General features: G+C 50.6%; 1 long non-coding RNA gene across 1 annotated transcript; it reads right to left on the minus strand.

Annotated features, from left to right (window-relative positions):
- Nucleotides 1-226: 226 nt before the first annotated feature.
- On the minus strand, nucleotides 227-12,214 carry LOC114674207 (uncharacterized). The gene is made up of 5 exons (XR_013409718.1): nucleotides 11,225-12,214; nucleotides 9,906-10,055; nucleotides 7,397-7,585; nucleotides 1,144-1,185; nucleotides 227-566 (listed from the first exon to the last, which is right to left on the minus strand). It is a non-coding gene; the product is annotated as an uncharacterized LOC114674207 (long non-coding RNA).
- Between the last annotated feature and the right edge of the window lie 23 nt (nucleotides 12,215-12,237).

Genomic DNA, 12,237 nt, shown 5'->3' on the forward strand with positions numbered 1-12,237 from the left:
GGCCTGTAATCCCAGCTACTTGGGAGGCTGAGGCAGGAGAATTGCCTAAACCCGGGAGGGGGAGGTTGCAGTGAGCCAAGATCTATACTCCAGCCTGAGCTACAGAGCAAGTCTCTGTCTCAAAAAAATAATTAAAAAAAAAAAAAAGTCCCAGTACTTATCCAATCTATATATATAGGATGCATATATACATCTGGTGTTTATTTGAAATAAATGCAACTGAACGTTGCATGTTAAATGCATCGTGTATTTTAATTTGCTAAATATGGCAAGCCTATGTGGAGAACCTTGTGGTCGCCTCCTATGACGTTCTTCACCCATCTTCCCAGATTCACACACCTCCTCCGTGTGCCAGCTGCTGTGACTGGGGCGCAGAGGGCGGGGCTTTGAGGAAACAGCGACCCTGCCTCAGACCAACCATTCCGGCCTGTGCCCCATGCACACCGATGGGACAGCGACGTGCTGAGTGGGGCTCTGGGAAACCTCCTGGATGGCAGGATGTGGGACGTGATGATTGCAGCGGTGGCAGGTTTCAGGTTGCGTGAGACAAATGCAGCTCAAACGGACTGGAGGTTTAAAAAGGAGAAAGAAAACTTTATTGGCTCGGGTAACTAAAAACAAACAGCAGCAACGAACACCAGAAGCTGAAGCTGGACACCTTGGGGCGTGGTTGGTTGGATCCGGGAGCGCAGGGCCCCAGGCCTGGCCCGCTATCTGGGCTCCACGGACCTGTTCGGTTTCTAGCCCTCCAGCGTTGGGGGATAAAGGCCACTGCAGGGCTGAGGCTGCCCTCACTGCCCCACCCTTCTATTGTTTCCCTGAATCTGATTGGCTCACCTGAACCAATCACAGGGGCTGGGCAGGGGTGGAGGTTCTGATTGGCCAGTCCCAAGTCACATGTCCACTCCTGGAGCAGGGCAGAACCAGCTCTGGTAAACCACGTGGAAGGAGAGGACGGAAGGGGTGGCCTATTCTCTTTCCAGGACAGCCTGGGTGCAGTGACTACAGACAAGGGTGGGTGCCCACAGCCAAAATAGGGGGTCTGGAGGAAGGGTCCAGGTAGCCACAGGCATTCCCTCATGCTGTGTTCACCACTGTCCAGAGAATTAATAAGATAACCCAAATTTCTCCAGCTTCACTTACCATATGGCATTTAACCCTCAAGTCAATCTCATAGAGTAGGTGCTGGAAATGGAAGACAGACACATATGTAAATGTGTGTACATGCTTCCAAGAGGATATACGAATGCATTTCTTCTCTAAGAATGAAATGTTGGCTGGGCGTAGTGGCTCACATCTGTAATCCCAGCACTTTGGGAGGCCAGGGCAGGAGGATCACTTGAGGCCATGAGTTGGATACCAGCCTAGGCAACATAGAAAGACTCCATCTCTACAAAAAAAAAAACTAGGTGTGGTGGCGCAAGCCTGTGGTCCCAGCTATTCAGGAAGCTGAGACAGAAGGATTACTTTAGCCCAGGAGGTTGAGGGTGCAGTGAGCCATGATGGTGCCAGTGCACTCCAGCCTTGGTGACAGAGCAAGACCCTGTTTCAAAAATCATCATCATCATCATCAAATGTTTATCTCATTGAAATGCATTTCTAAATACATTTGTTAAAGAATAAATCCTCAATTTAAATGGAATTGTCCATCCATTGCACTTTGTCCTTGAAAACTTTTTTTTGTTGTTGTTGTTGTTGTTGTTTTTTAGACTGAGTTTCGCTCTTTCCCCCAGGCTGGAGTGCAGTGGTGTGATGTCGGCTCACCACAACGTCCCCCTCCCAGTTTCAGGCGATTCTCCTGCCTCAGCCTCCTGAGTAGCTGGGATTGCAGGCGCCTTCCACCACACCCAGCTAATTTTTGTATTTTTAGTAGAGACGGGATTTCAACATGATGGCCAAGTTGGTCTCGAACTCCTGAGTTCATGATCCGCCTGCCTCGGCCTCCCAAAGTGCTGGGATTATAGGCATGAGCCACCGCATTCGGCCTGCCCTCTAAAACTTGTGATGCCAAGGAGAAAAAATAGACCAAACCAAACACCCAAAGACCTCCTTAACTATAAAGCTTATTTTCATTTAATAAGAAAAATATAGTATGACCCTTTAGGCTTCAGTTCATTTCAAGCAAATCCTTCTGTGGTAATGACAACATGAAAAAATTAACGAGGGCTCTTAAATAAATCGTAAAACCTGTTAAACTTTCTCTCCAGGTGGTGGATTGTTCCCAGTGCTATAAAAGTTCAGTGTAAATTCCAAGCGGTTTTGAGGAACGCTTCTACCTGTTTTCTTCTTGTTGCTGCAGGAGTTTATTTATCCAGAGCAGTTTTTCCTGACATTATTGCACACAGTAAAATGTCTGAGGTTGCTGGTTATGTATTTTATTTTATTTTATTTTATTTTATTTCATTTTATTTTATTTTATTTCATTTCATTTCATTTTTTCAGATGGAGTCTCACTCTGTCCCCCAGGCTAGAGTGCAGTGGCATGATCTCGGCTCACTGCAACCTCTGCCTCCCGGGTTCACACCATTCTCCTGCCTCAGCCTCCTGAGTAGCTGGGACTACAGGCGCCTGCCACCACACCCGGCTAACTTTTTGTATTTTTTAGTAGAGACGGGGTTTCACTGTGTTAGCCAGGATGGTCTCAATCTCCTGACCTGGTGATCCACTCGCCTCAGCCTCCCAAAGTGTTGGGATTACAGGCATGAGCCACCACGCCCGGCCGAGGTTGCTGGTTAGATCTTACAGACCCCTGCCTACCCAAAGGGGCTGCTTGGAGAAGTGGCACCAGTCTGTGAAGGTCAGACAGCCTGGGCCATAATTCTCAGCCCTGTCTCCTGAAGGTTGTGCAGTGTGGTGAGGAGAGAGAGAGAGAGAGAGGCTTTGGGCCCCTCCAAACCTCTGTGGAATGGCCAGAAATAGCACAAGAGGTCCTCAATGTCCGAGAGTAACTGGCACTGGGAAAAGACCACTTAATACAGCAGTCCATATTTTATATTTATGCAAGACAGTTATTTTCATGTTTGTTTGGGATTCTCGACAAATGAAACAACAAAAAAACCATTTTAAGAAAATACGGGCCGAGCCAGGTGTGGTGGCTCATGCCTGTAATCCCAGCACTTTGGGAGGCCGAGGTGGGTGGATCATGAGGTCAGCCATTCAAGACCAGCCTGGCCAAGATGGTGAAGCCCCATCTCTACTAAAAATACAAAAAAATTAGCTGGGCATGGTGGCGAGCGCCTGTCATCCCAGCTACTCAGGAGGTTGACACAGAGAATTGCTTGAACCTAGGAGGTGGAGGTTGCGGTGAGCCGAGATTGTGCCACTGCACTCCAGCCTGGGCGACAAAACGAGACTTGGTCTCAAAAAAAAAAAAAAAAAAAAAATTGTATTCTGTACAAAGAGTCACACCACAACAGCAAAAATTCAACACCTTCCTTCCTCTGACAACATCCCATTCTTTACTGCCGCTTCCTTACCCTTGAAAACGCAACCCTGCGCTATCTTCCTGCCTTCAGGGCAAAAATTAAAGAGAAGAGCTGGGCATGGTGGCTCAAACCTGTAATCCCAGCCACGTGGGAGGCTGAAGCGGGAGGATCCCTTGAGGCAAGGAGTTCAAGATCAGCCTGGGCAACATAACAAGACCCTATCTCTGTACTTAGAAAAAAAAATTGAAGCCGGGTGCGGTGACTCACGCCTGTAATCCCAGCACTTGTGGGAGGCCGAGGTGGGTGGATCACATGGGGCCAGGAGTTCGAGACCAGCTTGGCCAACGTTGTGAAACCCTGTCTCTATTAAACATACAAAAATTAGCTGGGCATGGTGGCCTGTGTCTATAATTCCAGCTACTCGGGAGGCTGAGGCATGAGAATCCCTTGAACCTGGGAGGTGGAGGTTGCCGTGAGCCAAGATCGCGTCACTGCACTCCAGCCTGGGCGACAGAGCGAGACTGTCTCAAAAAAAAAGGAAAAGGCCGGGCGAGGTGGCTCAAGCCTGTAATCCCAGCACTTTGGGAGGCCGAGACGGGCGGATCACGAGGTCAGGAGTTCGAGACCATCCTGGCTAACACGGTGAAACCCCATCTCTACTAAAAAAATACAAAAAACTAGCCGGGCGAGGTGGCGGGCGCCTGTAGTCCCGGCTACTCGGGAGGCTGAGGCAGGAGAATGGCGTAAAAACCCGGGAGGCAGAGCTTGCAGTGAGCTGAGATCCGGCCACTGCACTCCAGCCTGGGCGACACAGCGAGACTCCGTCTCAAAAAAAAAAAAAAGGAAAAAAAAATTATGGAGGAATCCAATCCGTGCATTGCCCTGCTTCTTAAGCCTTCATTAGAACTGCTCCCCACTTCCCCCAACCCCCGGCAGAGCCGTCTAGCGCAAGCCCTAACGCTCTGAAAGGCCTCTTCTGACTGCTTGTACAGTGATCCCCTGGAATGCGTCCTCCCTTGCTGAACCAAGATAAATAAACCTCACTGACTGCCAGTGGTTCTTTTGGCCCTTGATCAGCTTTCCGCGTCTTACTCGATGCACTTAATTAGCAAAGCCCAATTCAGCCCGGAACTCTAGCTCTCCGGAGGTCTGGGAGATGCACCTTCAATCTCCAACTGGAGAGATTTCTCTCCAGAGAGTAAAGGGGTGGAAGTGGGGGCGAGACGGAAGCCGCAGTATCAACCTCAGAGAAGCCGCATTCACTCTGGCCAGACACTGCGAGATACAGTTGGAAAGAATTTCCAAGGAATTCTTCTCTGCCTTGGCAGTGAGGGTAAGGTCGGCTTGACTCCCTCCTCCTGGAGGCCCTGCTCACTCTCTGAACGTCTAAGGAAGAGGATGTATCTGGCCGGTGGAAAACCTGCTGCCTCAGCTGGGCGGGGACCTCAGAATGCCCTTTTTTTTTCTTTTTCTTTTCTTTTCTTTTTTTTTTTTGAGATAGAGTCTGGCACTGTTGCCCAGGCTGGAGTCCAGTGGTGTGATCTTGGCCCACTGCAACCTCCGCCTCCCAGGTTCAAGCGATTCTCCTGCCTCAGCCTCCCAAGTAGCCGGGATTACAGGTGCACGCCACCATGCCTGGCTAATTTTTGTATTTTTAGTGGAGATGCGGTCTCACCATGTTGGCCAGACTGGTCTCGAACTCCTGACCTCAGGTGATCCACCCACCTCGGCCTCCCAAAGTGCTGGGATGACAGACGTGAGCCACCGCGCCCGGCCAGAATGCCCTTCTTGAGCCTCAGCTTCCTCATCTGTGAGAGAGGCTCAGGACACCTGCCGCTGGCCTTAAAACCCAAGTCTCTTGCTGTGTCACCTGCTCCACTGAGCCTTGATTATCCCAACTGTAAAATGGGGTGATCCTCTGATGAGATCTGCTGCCTTGGCAGCTGAGCATGAGGGGGAAATCAGATAATGGGCAGTGTGATCCATCATTAAGCAATTCGTTCATTAATTTCATTATCTTTTCTCAAACGTTTCCTGGGGCCTGGGGAGCCAAAGATGACTCAGGTTCAGATCCAGCCCCCTGGGAGCCCACACTGCCAGACACAGACTGACATCCGTACGCGATCCCCCCTCCCGTTCTGCTGGTTCTCCCCCTCACATGCTCACTCAGGCATCCATCATCCACTCACCCATAAACACAACCTGAGCCTCCAGAGATGAACCAAACCCCATCCCTGCCCTGGGGGATCTTACTGCTTCAAAGCACCACACAAAGAGAAAAACCTTAATTATTATTTGGGGCAATAATTATAGCAGAGCTACAAAGGAGCCGAGAAGCTGGAAGGTATGAGCTAAATTTGCTGTCAGAGGAATTCTCGCCCTCAGGCCTGGGAAGCAGGGTAAGAACCACTTGCCTTCACTCTTATTTACTCGTTCACAGGCAGGCCCCAAGCCAGGAGCTGGGTACAGCAGGCAAGGAGGGTTGGTCTCTGTTGCTGAGTCGCTCAGTGTGAGGTGGGCGGAGCAGTTACCCAAAAATAGTATATGAAATGGAGAAAGAGGGGGCTCTGTGGAAGCGCCAATGAGGCACTTGGTCCAGGCTTACAGGTGTGGGGGTGGTCTGGGAAGGCTTCCTGGAGGAGGGGACATCTGATCACAGAGGATTATACAATGTTACCAGATGAAGAAGTGGAGGAAGGACATTTCCAGGAAGTCGTTCCTTCATTTCATTCCTCACCAATATTTATGGCCTGCTTACCATGCATTAGGCCCTGTCCTAAACGATGGTGTGCCAACATTGCACAGATTATCAAGGTGATATTTATGTAAACAGGACCCAGGGCAAAATTAAAATGCAGAGCCCTGTATTTAAAAAAAAAAAAAAAATAGATTAAGAATGTCAAGCTGGGTGTGGTAGCTGTAATCCCAGCTACTCAGGAGGCTGAGGCAGGAGGATCTCGTGAGGCCAGGAGTTGGTGAGGCCTTCTTTCTTTTTTTTCCCTTTTTTTTTTTGTGACAGAGTCTCGCTCTGTCTCCCAGGCTGGAATGCAGTGGCTGGATCTCGGCTCACTGCAAGCTCCGCCTCCCGGATTCACGCCATTCTCCTGCCTCAGCCTCAGCCTCAGCCTCCCGAGTAACTGGGACTACAGGGGCCCACCACCACACCTGGCTAATTTTTTGTATTTTTAGTAGAGATGGGGTTTCATCATGTTAGCCAGGATGGTCTCGATCTCCTGACCTCGTGATCCTCCCGCCTCGGCCTCCCAAAGTGCTGAGATTACAGGTGTGAGCCACCATGCCCGGTAAGACCTTATTTCTTTAAAAAAAAAAAAAAATGTCAGGCCAGGCACGGTGGCGGGCGCCTGTAGTCCCAGCTACTCGGGCTGAGGCAGGAGAATGGCGTGAACCCGGGAGGCGGAGCTTGCAGTGAGCCGAGATCGCGCCACTGCACTCCTGCCTGGGTGACAGAGCGAGACTCTGTCTCAAAAAAAAAAAAAAAAGTCAAGATGGCCACAGCTGGGCATTCAACCAAGTGCAGGGCACCCTGCAACCACACAGGTTGCATCCCATGAAGCTGGCCCTGGATATATGTGACTTGCTGTCACTTTTGGCTTCAACAGACCTGACTCAGAATGGCTTGAGGGGACTTTTTACTTCATACCAAGAGAAGCCTGGAGGTAGGGCAGGTCCAGCCAAGGTTGGTTAAAATTCAGCTGCCAAACCATGCCATGAAGAACCCAGGTTCCTCCGTCTCCCCTCCCTTCCATCCTAAGTGAGCAGCTCCCACTACCAGCCCTCATGGTACCCAGGTGGCTGCCCCAGCTTGAAGTGTCACCTGCAGACAGGGCAGGGCTCCAGGAAAACTGTTTCTTCCAATTTATCTGTTGCTTAAGAGTTGGGAAAAACCTTTCCCAGCAGTGGCCCCAGCAAATCTGCCTTCAGGTTTCATTGGCCAGAATAGTGTCACATACCTGAGTGTCAACCAATGGCTGGCAAGGAGAAGGAGCACAGCATGATTGTCTTATATCAATAAGGACCTGCTCCTGGTCGGGCGCGGTGGCTCACGCTGGTAATCCCAGCACTTTGGGAGGCTGAGGTGGGCGGATCACTTGAGATCAGGAGTTCCAGGCCAGCCTGGCCAACATGGTGAAATCCCGTCTCTGATAAAAATACAAAAAAAAAAAAATTAGCCGGGCGTGGTGGCGCATGCCTGTAATCCCAGCTACTTGGGAGGCTGAGGCAGGAGAATTGCTTGAACCCAGGAGGCAGAGGTTGCAGTGAGCCAAGATCGCACCACTGCACTCCAGCCTGGGTGACAGAGCAAGATTCTGTCTCAAAAAAAAAAAAAAAAAGCTAAAAAAAAGGACCCGCTCCTTATTGGGCCCTTGGGCCCTTATTCACCACCCCCACCCCCAATCCCAACTCTCTGAGTGAGTTATGACCTCCACTCAAGTGAAGTGGAGTTTGGAGCCTTGCCCTCACCCACTGTGCTAGGACACTGACTCTGTGTACTCTGTCCACCCTCGTATCCTTTGCGCCTGTACAACATCTCATCTGTCTCATCATAGGTGTCCAGTTTGTCTGAAGCAAACAGATGCTGAGCAGACAATAGCCTGTGGTGAAACAAGCTGTTTTTGTTACATGGATGTGGGGAGGGAGGGAAGAGTCAACTTTGCATTTGAGTTGGGCTTGCTTTTATTAGTGAATCCACTGGAGGTTAAGTAAGAATAGCGAATGTTTACTGAATTCTTACTCCCTGCCAGGTAGCCTTCTGAGTGCTTTGCATGTATTAATTCATGAATCCTCCCAAGCACCTTGGGACTACTCTAAAGTGCAGGAAGCCGTGACTTTCTAGAGTGCAGGCAGGAGGTATCCCCTGGAGGCCTTGTTCAAGTAAATCGCTGGGCCCCCTGCTAGAGTTTCTGATCCAGTCTGAGGCAGAGACCAAGACTCTGCATTTCTTTTTTTAGATGGAGTTTCACTCTTGTTGCCCAGGCTGGAGTGCAATGGCGCCATCTCAGCTCACCACAACCTCTGGCTCCCAGGTTCAAGTGATTCTCCCACCTCAGCCTCCTGAGTAGCTAGGATTATAGGCGTGTGCCACCACGTCCGGCTAATGTTTTTGTATTTTTAGTAGAGATGGGGTTTCTCCATGTTGGTCAGGCTGGTCTCAAGCTCCCGACCTTAGGTGATCCGCCCGCCTCGGCCTCCCAAAGTGCTGGGATTACAGGCGTGAGCCACTGCACCCGGCTGAGAGTCTCCATTTCTAACAAGCTCCCAGGTGATGTTGTGCAGCCGGTCTGGGGACTACACTTTGAGAAGTGCTGCGTTAGAGGAACTTAAAAGAGTGACTGGTGAGGCCGGGTGTGGTGGCTCACGCCTGTCGTCCTAGCACTTTGGGAGGCCAAGGCGGGAGGATTACCTGAGGTCAGGAGCTCGAGACCAGCCTGGCCAACATGGCAAAACCCCTTCTCTATTAAAAATACACAAATGAACTGGGTGTAGTGGTGGGCGCCTGTTGTCCCTACTATTCAGGAGGCTGAGGCAGGAGAATCACTTGAGCCCTGGAGGAGGAGGTTGCAGTGAGCCAATATCAAGCCACTGCACTCCAGCCTGGGCAACAGACTCAGTCTCAAAAAAAAAAAAAAAGAGAAAAAAAAAGTGGCCAACGAGTTGAAGCATAGTGATGAAGAGGGGAGGGGAACGGTGTTGGATTGAGAGCCTGTGTGAACGCTGTATGTGACATGCAGGCACCTGGCCAACCAGGAAGTGGTGGCTGGAATAGTCCTCCGGATCTTCCTGCCAAGCTGTGTGCCCCCGCTCAGTTCTGCAGTGCTTCTGAGGGCCATGCTTTTCTCACACACACACAAAGGCACTCTATAAGCTAAAGAAACTCTGGGTCTGAAAGCAGATCATGTGGGACTGTGCAGGCCAGCGACGAGGATTTGCAATGGAGGGTTTTAAGCAAAAGTGACATGACCCTTTTTAAGTTTAAATAAGATCCCTCTGGGGCCAGGTTCGGTGACTCATGCTTGTAATTCCAGCACTTTGGGAGGCTGAGGCGGGTGGATCACCTGAGGTCAGGAGTTCGAGACCAGCCTGGCCAACATGGTGAAACCCCATCTCTACTAAAAATACAAAAAAATTAGCTGGACATGGCGGGCGCCTGTAATCCCAGCTACTCAGGAGGCTGAGGCAGGAGAATCGCTTGAATCCATGAGGTGGAGGTTGTAGTGAGCCGAGATGGAACCATTGCACTCCAGCCTGGGTGACGACAGGGAAAACTCCATCTCAAAAAAAAAAAAATTCCCTCTGATGAACGGGTCAACAAAATATGGTCCGTGTATGCAACAGAATATTAGGCAATCTTTAAAAGGAAGGAGATTTTGACACATGCTACAACATGGATGAACCTTGAGGACATTTTGCCAAGTTAAACAAGACAGTCACAAGAGACAAATACTGTATGATTCCACTTACATGAAGTATTAATGTAGTCAAAATCACAGAACCTAGGCCGGGTATGGTGGCTCACATCTGTAATCCCAACACTTTGGGAGGCCGAGGCAGGTGGATCACTGGAGCCCGGGAGTTTAAGCCCAGCCTGGGTAACATGGCGAAACCCCATCTCTACAAAAAAAAAGAAGGAAAGAAAAAAAAGTAGCTGGGTGTGGTTGTGTGCACCTGCAGAGAATACCTTGAGCCTGGGAGGGGAAGTCACAGTGAGCCGAGACTGAGCCACTGTACTCCAGCCTGGGCGACAGACAGAGTCTGACTCTGCTGCCCAGACTGGAGCACAGTGGTACAGTCTTAGCTCCCTGTACCCCAACCTCTGCCTCCTAGGTTCAAGTGATTCTCTGGCTTCACCCTCCCGAGTAGCTGGGATTACACGCGCCCGCCACCACGCCCAGCTAATTTTTATATTTTTAGTAGAGACAGGGTTTCACCTTGTTGACCAGGCTGGTCTTGAACTCCTGACTTTGTGATCTGCCCGCCTCGGCCTCCCAAAGTGCTGGGATTACAGGCGTGAGCCACCGCGCCCGGTCTTGCTTGAACGTACTTAATGCTACTGAACTGTACCTTAAAAATGATTAAGACGGTAATTTTTATCTTATATATATTTTACCACAGTAAAAAGAAAGATCCCTCTGGCTGCTGTGTGGAGTAGGAACTGGAGGCGCAGGAAGCAGAAGAGGCCAGAGTGGAAGCATGACAATGTCTAAAGAAGCCATGGGGACTTAGACCAGGTGGTAGCCGTAGACAGCAGAGCTGTGGACAGCTTCTGACTCTATTCTGAAGACAGAACCAATAGGACCTGATGACAGATTGCATGCGGCGGGTGATGAAAAAGAGGAATTGGCTGGGCATGGTGGTTCACGCTTGCAATCACAGCACTTTGGGAGGCCGAGGAGGCAGATCACTTGAGGCCAGGAGTTTGAGACCAGCCTGGCCAACACGGCAAATCCCATCTCTATTAAAAATACAAAAATTAGCTGGGCATGGTGGTGCACGGCCGTAGTCCTGGCTGCTCAGGAGGATGCGGCACGAGAATCGCTTGAGACTGGGAATCGGAGGTTGCAGTGAGCTGTGATCACATCACTGCACTCCAGCCTGGGCGACAGAGCCAGACCCCGTATCAAAAAACAAAACAAAACAAACAAAAAAAGAATCAAGGGCTGCTTTTCTATTTTTGGCCTGAACATTTGGGTGAATGATGGACTTGCTATCTAAGATGATAGAGTAATGGGAAGGAATAAGTTTCTTCACAAGGTAGGGGAGAAAAATTCTCTACTGTCCACCTTAGGTTTGAGATGCCTATTAAGAAATCCAAGTGGAGATGTCAAGTAGGCCATCGGATATGAGTGGGAAGAAGATCACCGTGTTCTAGGAGCAGAAAGGAGGCATGACTGGAACCCATTAAACACGAGAAGACAGAGGGTAGATAGGTGGGCCAGGGCAGGTTAGGCCACCGTGGGCAAACTGGTCACAAGGTTCTGAGTCAACCACTCATCGCGTGTGAAACCTGGGGCAAGTTGTTCATTTATGAATATGGTAAGAGGAACAACCTCCATGTAATGAATGCTTGTTATGGGTAAGCCACTGTCTTCCTTTTTATGGCGCAGAGTCTTCGGATCAGCCCGGGAGGTGGGGGAGGGGAGGGGATTCTCTTATCCTTGTTGTACAGAGGAGGAAATACGCCGCGGGCTGAGGTAGGGCTTGTATGAGCCATAATCAGGTCTGGAACTGTCTAGATAAAGGGCGTCAGCTGATCTCTTAGGATGTCTGTCTTCTTCGCAGTCCTGAGATGCAGAAACTGAGGCCTCAGGACGGGGAAATAGTCTGTCCAATGGGGCAGAGCGAGGACGCGCGGCACGTAGCGCTGTCCCCCAGTTCACACCAGGAAAAACTGAGGCTAAAGAGAGGGCGGTGTCCTGTCCAGGTTCACACAGGAAGAGCCAAACCGAGGCCCCCGCGCTGGCCCCCTCCTGAACCACCGCCCACCCCAGAACAGGAGGGCGGCCCGCTCACGTCCTGATTCCTGGCACCGACATCGGCTCTTAAGCTCTGCCCGGGTGGAGAGTGAGGACACACACACAGAAAAAGCGATCCGTAGTCAAGGAGACGTAGCCTGCACTCCTGATTGGCGCAGAACTCTAGCCTGGTCTCCTCCTCCTCTTCGCTTGCCAGCTTCTAGAGCTCTGGAGGCCCCACCTCCCAAATGCCCGGCGGTGCCCGACCTCCCCTAATCTCCACAACAGCGCCGCCATGGCTCCTCCTACTCCTCCCTCTTTTTTTTCTCGACACGTCTGCG

The sequence above is a fragment of the Macaca mulatta genome, chromosome 19 (assembly GCF_049350105.2).
Source record: "Macaca mulatta isolate MMU2019108-1 chromosome 19, T2T-MMU8v2.0, whole genome shotgun sequence".
Classification (NCBI taxonomy): domain Eukaryota; kingdom Metazoa; phylum Chordata; class Mammalia; order Primates; family Cercopithecidae; genus Macaca; species Macaca mulatta.